General features: G+C 50.7%; 22 non-coding genes across 22 annotated transcripts; 11 read left to right on the plus strand and 11 right to left on the minus strand.

Annotated features, from left to right (window-relative positions):
- The first annotated feature begins 38 nt into the window (after positions 1-38).
- TRNAG-GCC (transfer RNA glycine (anticodon GCC)) lies at positions 39-109 on the plus strand. Its single transcript has one exon. It is a non-coding gene; the product is annotated as a tRNA-Gly (tRNA).
- Positions 110-666: 557 nt separating this feature from the next.
- TRNAK-CUU (transfer RNA lysine (anticodon CUU)) lies at positions 667-739 on the minus strand. The gene has a single exon. It is a non-coding gene; the product is annotated as a tRNA-Lys (tRNA).
- Positions 740-857: 118 nt separating this feature from the next.
- TRNAG-GCC (transfer RNA glycine (anticodon GCC)) lies at positions 858-928 on the plus strand. The gene has a single exon. It is a non-coding gene; the product is annotated as a tRNA-Gly (tRNA).
- Positions 929-1,512: 584 nt separating this feature from the next.
- Positions 1,513-1,585, minus strand: TRNAK-CUU (transfer RNA lysine (anticodon CUU)). The gene has a single exon. It is a non-coding gene; the product is annotated as a tRNA-Lys (tRNA).
- A 118-nt stretch (positions 1,586-1,703) lies between these two features.
- TRNAG-GCC (transfer RNA glycine (anticodon GCC)) lies at positions 1,704-1,774 on the plus strand. Its single transcript has one exon. It is a non-coding gene; the product is annotated as a tRNA-Gly (tRNA).
- A 584-nt stretch (positions 1,775-2,358) lies between these two features.
- Positions 2,359-2,431, minus strand: TRNAK-CUU (transfer RNA lysine (anticodon CUU)). The gene has a single exon. It is a non-coding gene; the product is annotated as a tRNA-Lys (tRNA).
- Positions 2,432-2,735: 304 nt separating this feature from the next.
- On the minus strand, positions 2,736-2,806 carry TRNAG-GCC (transfer RNA glycine (anticodon GCC)). The gene has a single exon. It is a non-coding gene; the product is annotated as a tRNA-Gly (tRNA).
- A 118-nt stretch (positions 2,807-2,924) lies between these two features.
- Positions 2,925-2,997, plus strand: TRNAK-CUU (transfer RNA lysine (anticodon CUU)). Its single transcript has one exon. It is a non-coding gene; the product is annotated as a tRNA-Lys (tRNA).
- A 583-nt stretch (positions 2,998-3,580) lies between these two features.
- TRNAG-GCC (transfer RNA glycine (anticodon GCC)) lies at positions 3,581-3,651 on the minus strand. Its single transcript has one exon. It is a non-coding gene; the product is annotated as a tRNA-Gly (tRNA).
- A 118-nt stretch (positions 3,652-3,769) lies between these two features.
- TRNAK-CUU (transfer RNA lysine (anticodon CUU)) lies at positions 3,770-3,842 on the plus strand. The gene has a single exon. It is a non-coding gene; the product is annotated as a tRNA-Lys (tRNA).
- Positions 3,843-4,426: 584 nt separating this feature from the next.
- On the minus strand, positions 4,427-4,497 carry TRNAG-GCC (transfer RNA glycine (anticodon GCC)). The gene has a single exon. It is a non-coding gene; the product is annotated as a tRNA-Gly (tRNA).
- A 118-nt stretch (positions 4,498-4,615) lies between these two features.
- Positions 4,616-4,688, plus strand: TRNAK-CUU (transfer RNA lysine (anticodon CUU)). Its single transcript has one exon. It is a non-coding gene; the product is annotated as a tRNA-Lys (tRNA).
- A 584-nt stretch (positions 4,689-5,272) lies between these two features.
- On the minus strand, positions 5,273-5,343 carry TRNAG-GCC (transfer RNA glycine (anticodon GCC)). The gene has a single exon. It is a non-coding gene; the product is annotated as a tRNA-Gly (tRNA).
- A 118-nt stretch (positions 5,344-5,461) lies between these two features.
- On the plus strand, positions 5,462-5,534 carry TRNAK-CUU (transfer RNA lysine (anticodon CUU)). The gene has a single exon. It is a non-coding gene; the product is annotated as a tRNA-Lys (tRNA).
- Positions 5,535-6,117: 583 nt separating this feature from the next.
- TRNAG-GCC (transfer RNA glycine (anticodon GCC)) lies at positions 6,118-6,188 on the minus strand. The gene has a single exon. It is a non-coding gene; the product is annotated as a tRNA-Gly (tRNA).
- A 118-nt stretch (positions 6,189-6,306) lies between these two features.
- TRNAK-CUU (transfer RNA lysine (anticodon CUU)) lies at positions 6,307-6,379 on the plus strand. The gene has a single exon. It is a non-coding gene; the product is annotated as a tRNA-Lys (tRNA).
- A 583-nt stretch (positions 6,380-6,962) lies between these two features.
- TRNAG-GCC (transfer RNA glycine (anticodon GCC)) lies at positions 6,963-7,033 on the minus strand. Its single transcript has one exon. It is a non-coding gene; the product is annotated as a tRNA-Gly (tRNA).
- A 775-nt stretch (positions 7,034-7,808) lies between these two features.
- TRNAG-GCC (transfer RNA glycine (anticodon GCC)) lies at positions 7,809-7,879 on the minus strand. Its single transcript has one exon. It is a non-coding gene; the product is annotated as a tRNA-Gly (tRNA).
- Positions 7,880-7,997: 118 nt separating this feature from the next.
- TRNAK-CUU (transfer RNA lysine (anticodon CUU)) lies at positions 7,998-8,070 on the plus strand. The gene has a single exon. It is a non-coding gene; the product is annotated as a tRNA-Lys (tRNA).
- Positions 8,071-8,653: 583 nt separating this feature from the next.
- TRNAG-GCC (transfer RNA glycine (anticodon GCC)) lies at positions 8,654-8,724 on the minus strand. The gene has a single exon. It is a non-coding gene; the product is annotated as a tRNA-Gly (tRNA).
- A 118-nt stretch (positions 8,725-8,842) lies between these two features.
- On the plus strand, positions 8,843-8,915 carry TRNAK-CUU (transfer RNA lysine (anticodon CUU)). Its single transcript has one exon. It is a non-coding gene; the product is annotated as a tRNA-Lys (tRNA).
- A 772-nt stretch (positions 8,916-9,687) lies between these two features.
- On the plus strand, positions 9,688-9,760 carry TRNAK-CUU (transfer RNA lysine (anticodon CUU)). The gene has a single exon. It is a non-coding gene; the product is annotated as a tRNA-Lys (tRNA).
- Positions 9,761-10,000: the final 240 nt, after the last annotated feature.

The raw sequence follows: 10,000 nt of genomic DNA on the forward strand, positions 1-10,000 counted from the left end.
GGCTCGTTGGGTAGCAGACAAGCTGTCGAAACATCCAAGCATTGGTGGTTCAGTGGTAGAATTCTCGCCTGCCACGCGGGAGGCCCGGGTTCGATTCCCGGCCAATGCAGGACTGCTCTTTTCATCGTTTGACAGAAATTGCAGCGCAACTCTTTTCTTCACTTTCAGAAACATTTGCTCGGTGAGCTTTAGACGTGTTACTGAAGTATTCAAGCGTTGGTGGTTCAGTGGTAGAATTCTCGCCGCCCAAGCGGGAGACCGGGGTCTAATTTCTGACCAATGCAGTGTGCCTCTTTTTATCATTTGCCAGGAACTTCTGCTCATTTCCGGTCCTCACTTTCTAAAACTTTGAACTTTGGTTGCTTTTCTTTGCCTTCCCATCCTCTAGGGCAGTGATCCCCAACTCAAGTCCTCAAGAGCCAGCAACAGTGCATGCTTTCACAGTTTCCTTCGTATAGCACAGGAGATGGAATTATTATCATCTGGAAGATAATTAAATTATCACCTGGGCAATCATGGGAAAGCCGAGAAACATACACTGTTTTGGCAAACACTGCTCTTGGGTTATGAAGCTTCTTTTGTTTCGGAGTAGAAGGGGGAACGTGGCATAGGGGTGGCTTGGTTGACGGTGGTTAGCGCATGCTAAAGGGAAAAGCCATAAGCAGTCGCCCAACGTGGGGCTCGAACCCACGACCCTGAGATTAAGAGTCTCATGCTCTACCGACTGAGCTAGCCGGGCTTCTGGGCCACACTGACTCAGCAGAGCAATACGTGGCATGGCAAGGTCAGGGGGAAGGGGCCTGTCAGACCCTGGATCCAGGCTCGTTGGGTAGCAGACAAGCTGTCGAAACATCCAAGCATTGGTGGTTCAGTGGTAGAAATCTCGCCTGCCACGCGGGAGGCCCGGGTTCGATTCCCGGCCAATGCAGGACTGCTCTTTTCATCGTTTGACAGAAATTGCAGCGCAACTCTTTTCTTCACTTTCAGAAACATTTGCTCGGTGAGCTTTAGACGTGTTACTGAAGTATTCAAGCGTTGGTGGTTCAGTGGTAGAATTCTCGCCTCCCAAGCGGGAGACCGGGGTCTAATTTCTGACCAATGCAGTGTGCCTCTTTTTATCATTTGCCAGGAACTTCTGCTCATTTCCGGTCCTCACTTTCTAAAACTTTGAACTTTGGTTGCTTTTCTTTGCCTTCCCATCCTCTGGGGCCTTTCCAGCTCCTTATCCTCTAGGGCAGTGATCCCCAACTCCAGTCCTCAAGAGCCAGCAACAGTGCATGCTTTCACAGTTTCCTTCGTATAGCACAGGAGATGGAATTATCATCATCTGGAAGATAATTAAATTATCACCTGGGCAATAATGGGACAGCCGAGAAACATACACTGTTTTGGCAAACACTGCTCTTGGGTTATGAAGCTTCTTTTGTTTCGGAGTAGAAGGGGGGAACGTGGCATAGGGGTGGCTTGGTTGACGGTGGTTAGCGCATGCTAAAGGGAAAAGCCATAAGCAGTCGCCCAACGTGGGGCTCGAACCCACGACCCTGAGATTAAGAGTCTCATGCTCTGCCGACTGAGCTAGCCGGGCTTCTGGGCCACACCGACTCAGCAGAGCTATACGTGGCATGGCAAGGTCAGGGGGAAGGGGCCTGTCAGACCCTGGATCCAGGCTCGTTGGGTAGCAGACAAGCTGACGAAGCATCCAAGCATTGGTGGTTCAGTGGTAGAATTCTCGCCTGCCACGCGGGAGGCCTGGGTTCGATTCCCGGCCAATGCAGGACTGCTCTTTTCATCGGTTGGCAGAAATTTCAGCGCAACTCTTTTCTTCACTTTCTGAAACATTTGCTCGGTGAGCTTTAGACGTGTTACTGAAGTATTCAAGCGTTGGCGGTTCAGTGGTAGAATTCTCGCCTCCCAAGCGGGAGGCTGGGGTCTGATTTCTGACCAATGCAGTGTGCCTCTTTTTATCATTTGCCAGGAACTTCTGCTCATTTCCGGTCCTCACTTTCTAAAACTTTGAACTTTGGTTGCTTTTCTTTGCCTTCCAATCCTCTGGGGCCTTTCCAGCTCCTTATCCTCTAGGGCAGTGATCCCCAACTCCAGTCCTCAAGAGCCAGCAACAGTGCATGCTTTCACAGTTTCCTTCGTATAGCACAGGAGATGGAATTATCATCATCTGGAAGATAATTAAATTATCACCTGGGCAATAGTGGGACAGCCGAGAAACATACACTGTTTTGGCAAACACTGCTCTTGGGTTATGAAGCTTCTTTTGTTTCGGAGTAGAAGGGGGGAACGTGGCATAGGGGTGGCTTGGTTGACGGTGGTTAGCGCATGCTAAAGGGAAAAGCCATAAGCAGTCGCCCAACGTGGGGCTCGAACCCACGACCCTGAGATTAAGAGACTCATGCTCTACCGACTGAGCTAGCCGGGCTTCTGGGCCACACCGACTCAGCAGAGCTATACGTGGCATGGCAAGGTCAGGGGGAAGGGGCCTGTCAGACCCTGGATCCAGGCTCGTTGGGTAGCAGAAGTTCCTGGCAAATGATAAAAAGAGGCACACTGCATTGGTCAGAAATCAGACCCCAGCCTCCCGCTTGGGAGGCGAGAATTCTACCACTGAACCGCCAACGCTTGAATACTTCAGTAACACGTCTAAAGCTCACCGAGCAAATGTTTCAGAAAGTGAAGAAAAGAGTTGCGCTGAAATTTCTGCCAACCGATGAAAAGAGCAGTCCTGCATTGGCCGGGAATCGAACCCGGGCCTCCCGCGTGGCAGGCGAGAATTCTACCACTGAACCACCAATGCTTGGATGTTTCGACAGCTTGTCTGCTACCCAACGAGCCTGGATCCAGGGTCTGACAGGCCCCTTCCCCCTGACCTTGCCATGCCACGTATTGCTCTGCTGAGTCAGTGTGGCCCAAAAGCCCGGCTAGCTCAGTCGGTAGAGCATGAGACTCTTAATCTCAGGGTCGTGGGTTCGAGCCCCACGTTGGGCGACTGCTTATGGCTTTTCCCTTTAGCATGCGCTAACCACCGTCAACCAAGCCACCCCTATGCCACGTTCCCCCTTCTACTCCGAAACAAAAGAAGCTTCATAACCCAAGAGCAGTGTTTGCCAAAACAGTGTATGTTTCTCGGCTTTCCCATGATTGCCCAGGTGATAATTTAATTATCTTCCAGATGATAATAATTCCATCTCCTGTGCTATACGAAGGAAACTGTGAAAGCATGCACTGTTGCTGGCTCTTGAGGACTTGAGTTGGGGATCACTGCCCTAGAGGATAAGGAGCTGGAAAGGCCCCAGAGGATGGGAAGGCAAAGAAAAGCAACCAAAGTTCAAAGTTTTAGAAAGTGAGGACCGGAAATGAGCAGAAGTTCCTGGCAAATGATAAAAAGAGGCACACTGCATTGGTCAGAAATCAGACCCCAGCCTCCCGCTTGGGAGGCGAGAATTCTACCACTGAACCGCCAACGCTTGAATACTTCAGTAACACGTCTAAAGCTCACCGAGCAAATGTTTCAGAAAGTGAAGAAAAGAGTTGCGCTGAAATTTCTGCCAACCGATGAAAAGAGCAGTCCTGCATTGGCCGGGAATCGAACCCGGGCCTCCTGCGTGGCAGGCGAGAATTCTACCACTGAACCACCAATGCTTGGATGCTTCGTCAGCTTGTCTGCTACCCAACGAGCCTGGATCCAGGGTCTGACAGGCCCCTTCCCCCTGACCTTGCCATGCCACGTATAGCTCTGCTGAGTCGGTGTGGCCCAGAAGCCCGGCTAGCTCAGTCGGCAGAGCATGAGACTCTTAATCTCAGGGTCGTGGGTTCGAGCCCCACGTTGGGCGACTGCTTATGGCTTTTCCCTTTAGCATGCGCTAACCACCGTCAACCAAGCCACCCCTATGCCACGTTCCCCCCTTCTACTCCGAAACAAAAGAAGCTTCATAACCCAAGAGCAGTGTTTGCCAAAACAGTGTATGTTTCTCGGCTGTCCCATTATTGCCCAGGTGATAATTTAATTATCTTCCAGATGATGATAATTCCATCTCCTGTGCTATACGAAGGAAACTGTGAAAGCATGCACTGTTGCTGGCTCTTGAGGACTGGAGTTGGGGATCACTGCCCTAGAGGATAAGGAGCTGGAAAGGCCCCAGAGGATGGGAAGGCAAAGAAAAGCAACCAAAGTTCAAAGTTTTAGAAAGTGAGGACCGGAAATGAGCAGAAGTTCCTGGCAAATGATAAAAAGAGGCACACTGCATTGGTCAGAAATCAGACCCCAGCCTCCCGCTTGGGAGGCGAGAATTCTACCACTGAACCGCCAACGCTTGAATACTTCAGTAACATGTCTAAAGCTCACCGAGCAAATGTTTCAGAAAGTGAAGAAAAGAGTTGCGCTGAAATTTCTGCCAACCGATGAAAAGAGCAGTCCTGCATTGGCCGGGAATCGAACCCGGGCCTCCCGCGTGGCAGGCGAGAATTCTACCACTGAACCACCAATGCTTGGATGCTTCGTCAGCTTGTCTGCTACCCAACGAGCCTGGATCCAGGGTCTGACAGGCCCCTTCCCCCTGACCTTGCCATGCCACGTATAGCTCTGCTGAGTCGGTGTGGCCCAGAAGCCCGGCTAGCTCAGTCGGTAGAGCATGAGTCTCTTAATCTCAGGGTCGTGGGTTCGAGCCCCACGTTGGGCGACTGCTTATGGCTTTTCCCTTTAGCATGCGCTAACCACCGTCAACCAAGCCACCCCTATGCCACGTTCCCCCCTTCTACTCCGAAACAAAAGAAGCTTCATAACCCAAGAGCAGTGTTTGCCAAAACAGTGTATGTTTCTCGGCTGTCCCACTATTGCCCAGGTGATATTTTAATTATCTTCCAGATGATGATAATTCCATCTCCTGTGCTATACGAAGGAAACTGTGAAAGCATGCACTGTTGCTGGCTCTTGAGGACTGGAGTTGGGGATCACTGCCCTAGAGGATAAGGAGCTGGAAAGGCCCCAGAGGATTGGAAGGCAAAGAAAAGCAACCAAAGTTCAAAGTTTTAGAAAGTGAGGACCGGAAATGAGCAGAAGTTCCTGGCAAATGATAAAAAGAGGCACACTGCATTGGTCAGAAATTAGACCCCGGTCTCCCGCTTGGGAGGCGAGAATTCTACCACTGAACCACCAACGCTTGAATACTTCAGTAACACGTCTAAAGCTCACCGAGCAAATGTTTCTGAAAGTGAAGAAAAGAGTTGCACTGCAATTTCTGTCAAACGATGAAAAGAGCAGTCCTGCATTGGCCGGGAATCGAACCCGGGCCTCCCGCGTGGCAGGCGAGAATTCTACCACTGAACCACCAATGCTTGGATGTTTCGACAGCTTGTCTGCTACCCAACGAGCCTGGATCCAGGGTCTGACAGGCCCCTTCCCCCTGACCTTGCCATGCCACGTATTGCTCTGCTGAGTCAGTGTGGCCCAGAAGCCCGGCTAGCTCAGTCGGTAGAGCATGAGACTCTTAATCTCAGGGTCGTGGGTTCGAGCCCCACGTTGGGCGACTGCTTATGGCTTTTCCCTTTAGCATGCGCTAACCACCGTCAACCAAGCCACCCCTATGCCACGTTCCCCCTTCTACTCCGAAACAAAAGAAGCTTCATAACCCAAGAGCAGTGTTTGCCAAAACAGTGTATGTTTCTCGGCTTTCCCATGATTGCCCAGGTGATAATTTAATTATCTTCCAGATGATAATAATTCCATCTCCTGTGCTATACGAAGGAAACTGTGAAAGCATGCACTGTTGCTGGCTCTTGAGGACTTGAGTTGGGGATCACTGCCCTAGAGGATAAGGAGCAGGGAAGGCCCCAGAGGATGGGAAGGCAAAGAAAAGCAACCAAAGTTCAAAGTTTTAGAAAGTGAGGACCGGAAATGAGCAGAAGTTCCTGGCAAATGATAAAAAGAGGCACACTGCATTGGTCAGAAATTAGACCCCGGTCTCCCGCTTGGGAGGCGAGAATTCTACCACTGAACCACCAACGCTTGAATACTTCAGTAACACGTCTAAAGCTCACCGAGCAAATGTTTCTGAAAGTGAAGAAAAGAGTTGCGCTGCAATTTCTGTCAAACGATGAAAAGAGCAGTCCTGCATTGGCCGGGAATCGAACCCAGGCCTCCCGCGTGGCAGGCGAGAATTCTACCACTGAACCACCAATGCTTGGATGTTTCGACAGCTTGTCTGCTACCCAACGAGCCTGGATCCAGGGTCTGACAGGCCCCTTCCCCCTGACCTTGCCATGCCACGTATTGCTCTGCTGAGTCAGTGTGGCCCAGAAGCCCGACTAGCTCAGTCGGTAGAGCATGAGACTCTTAATCTCAGGGTCGTGGGTTCGAGCCCCACGTTGGGCGACTGCTTATGGCTTTTCCCTTTAGCATGCGCTAACCACCGTCAACCAAGCCACCCCTATGCCACGTTCCCCCTTCTACTCCGAAACAAAAGAAGCTTCATAACCCAAGAGCAGTGTTTGCCAAAACAGTGTATGTTTCTCGGCTTTCCCATGATTGCCCAGGTGATAATTTAATTATCTTCCAGATGATAATAATTCCATCTCCTGTGCTATACGAAGGAAACTGTGAAAGCATGCACTGTTGCTGGCTCTTGAGGACTTGAGTTGGGGATCACTGCCCTAGAGGATAAGGAGCTGGAAAGGCCCCAGAGGATGGGAAGGCAAAGAAAAGCAACCAAAATTCAAAGTTTTAGAAAGTGAGGACCGGAAATGAGCAGAAGTTCCTGGCAAATGATAAAAAGAGGCACACTGCATTGGTCAGAAATCAGACCCCAGCCTCCCGCTTGGGAGGCGAGAATTCTACCACTGAACCGCCAACGCTTGAATACTTCAGTAACACGTCTAAAGCTCACCGAGCAAATGTTTCAGAAAGTGAAGAAAAGAGTTGCGCTGAAATTTCTGCCAACCGATGAAAAGAGCAGTCCTGCATTGGCCGGGAATCGAACCCGGGCCTCCCGCGTGGCAGGCGAGAATTCTACTACTGAACCACCAATGCTTGGATGCTTCGTCAGCTTGTCTGCTACCCAACGAGCCTGGATCCAGGGTCTGACAGGCCCCTTCCCCCTGACCTTGCCATGCCACGTATAGCTCTGCTGAGTCGGTGTGGCCCAGAAGCCCGGCTAGCTCAGTCGGCAGAGCATGAGACTCTTAATCTCAGGGTCGTGGGTTTGAGCCCCACGTTGGGCGACTGCTTATGGCTTTTCCCTTTAGCATGCGCTAACCACCGTCAACCAAGCCACCCCTATGCCACATTCCCCCCTTCTACTCCGAAACAAAAGAAGCTTCATAACCCAAGAGCAGTGTTTGCCAAAACAGTGTATGTTTCTCGGCTGTCCCATTATTGCCCAGGTGATAATTTAATTATCTTCCATATGATGATAATTCCATCTCCTGTGCTATACGAAGGAAACTGTGAAAGCATGCACTGTTGCTGGCTCTTGAGGACTGGAGTTGGGGATCACTGCCCTAGAGGATAAGGAGCTGGAAAGGCCCCAGAGGATGGGAAGGCAAAGAAAAGCAACCAAAGTTCAAAGTTTTAGAAAGTGAGGACCGGAAATGAGCAGAAGTTCCTGGCAAATGATAAAAAGAGGCACACTGCATTGGTCAGAAATCAGACCCCAGCCTCCCGCTTGGGAGGCGAGAATTCTACCACTGAACCGCCAACGCTTGAATACTTCAGTAACACGTCTAAAGCTCACCGAGCAAATGTTTCAGAAAGTGAAGAAAAGAGTTGCGCTGAAATTTCTGCCAACCGATGAAAAGAGCAGTCCTGCATTGGCCGGGAATCGAACCCAGGCCTCCCGCGTGGCAGGCGAGAATTCTACCACTGAACCACCAATGCTTGGATGCTTCGTCAGCTTGTCTGCTACCCAACGAGCCTGGATCCAGGGTCTGACAGGCCCCTTCCCCCTGACCTTGCCATGCCACGTATAGCTCTGCTGAGTCAGTGTGGCCCAGAAGCCCGGCTAGCTCAGTCGGCAGAGCATGAGACTCTTAATCTCAGGGTCGTGGGTTCGAGCCCCACGTTGGGCGACTGCTTATGGCTTTTCCCTTTAGCATGCGCTAACCACCGTCAACCAAGCCACCCCTATGCCACGTTCCCCCTTCTACTCCGAAACAAAAGAAGCTTCATAACCCAAGAGCAGTGTTTGCCAAAACAGTGTATGTTTCTCGGCTTTCCCATGATTGCCCAGGTGATAATTTAATTATCTTCCAGATGATAATAATTCCATCTCCTGTGCTATACGAAGGAAACTGTGAAAGCATGCACTGTTGCTGGCTCTTGAGGACTTGAGTTGGGGATCACTGCCCTAGAGGATAAGGAGCAGGGAAGGCCCCAGAGGATGGGAAGGCAAAGAAAAGCAACCAAAGTTCAAAGTTTTAGAAAGTGAGGACCGGAAATGAGCAGAAGTTCCTGGCAAATGATAAAAAGAGGCACACTGCATTGGTCAGAAATTAGACCCCGGTCTCCCGCTTGGGAGGCGAGAATTCTACCACTGAACCACCAACGCTTGAATACTTCAGTAACACGTCTAAAGCTCACCGAGCAAATGTTTCTGAAAGTGAAGAAAAGAGTTGCGCTGCAATTTCTGTCAAACGATGAAAAGAGCAGTCCTGCATTGGCCGGGAATCGAACCCGGGCCTCCCGCGTGGCAGGCGAGAATTCTACCACTGAACCACCAATGCTTGGATGTTTCGATAGCTTGTCTGCTACCCAACGAGCCTGGATCCAGGGTCTGACAGGCCCCTTCCCCCTGACCTTGCCATGCCACGTATTGCTCTGCTGAGTCAGTGTGGCCCAGAAGCCCGGCTAGCTCAGTCGGTAGAGCATGAGACTCTTAATCTCAGGGTCGTGGGTTCGAGCCCCACGTTGGGCGACTGCTTATGGCTTTTCCCTTTAGCATGCGCTAACCACCGTCAACCAAGCCACCCCTATGCCACGTTCCCCCTTCTACTCCGAAACAAAAGAAGCTTCATAACCCAAGAGCAGTGTTTGCCAAAACAGTGTATGCTTCTCGGCTTTCCCATGATTGCCCAGGTGATAATTTAATTATCTTCCAGATGATAATAATTCCATCTCCTGTGCTATACGAAGGAAACTGTGAAAGCATGCACTGTTGCTGGCTCTTGAGGACTTGAGTTGGGGATCACTGCCCTAGAGGATAAGGAGCAGGGAAGGCCCCAGAGGATGGGAAGGCAAAGAAAAGCAACCAAAGTTCAAAGTTTTAGAAAGTGAGGACCGGAAATGAGCAGAAGTTCCTGGCAAATGATAAAAAGAGGCACACTGCATTGGTCAGAAATTAGACCCCGGTCTCCCGCTTGGGAGGCGAGAATTCTACCACTGAACCACCAACGCTTGAATACTTCAGTAACACGTCTAAAGCTCACCGAGCAAATGTTTCTGAAAGTGAAGAAAAGAGTTGCGCTGCAATTTCTGTCAAACGATGAAAAGAGCAGTCCTGCATTGGCCAGGAGTCGAACCCGGGCCTCCCGCGTGGCAGGCGAGAATTCTACCACTGAACCACCAATGCTTGGATGTTTCGACAGCTTGTCTGCTACCCAACGAGCCTGGATCCAGGGTCTGACAGGCCCCTTCCCCCTGACCTTGCCATGCCACGTATTGCTCTGCTGAGTCAGTGTGGCCCAGAAGCCCGGCTAGCTCAGTCGGTAGAGCATGAGACTCTTAATCTCAGGGTCGTGGGTTCGAGCCCCACGTTGGGCGACTGCTTATGGCTTTTCCCTTTAGCATGCGCTAACCACCGTCAACCAAGCCACCCCTATGCCACGTTCCCCCTTCTACTCCGAAACAAAAGAAGCTTCATAACCCAAGAGCAGTGTTTGCCAAAACAGTGTATGTTTCTCGGCTTTCCCATGATTGCCCAGGTGATAATTTAATTATCTTCCAGATGATAATAATTCCATCTCCTGTGCTATACGAAGGAAACTGTGAAAGCATGCACTG

This window comes from Anomaloglossus baeobatrachus, chromosome 5 (genome assembly GCF_048569485.1).
Source record: "Anomaloglossus baeobatrachus isolate aAnoBae1 chromosome 5, aAnoBae1.hap1, whole genome shotgun sequence".
Taxonomy (NCBI): domain Eukaryota; kingdom Metazoa; phylum Chordata; class Amphibia; order Anura; family Aromobatidae; genus Anomaloglossus; species Anomaloglossus baeobatrachus.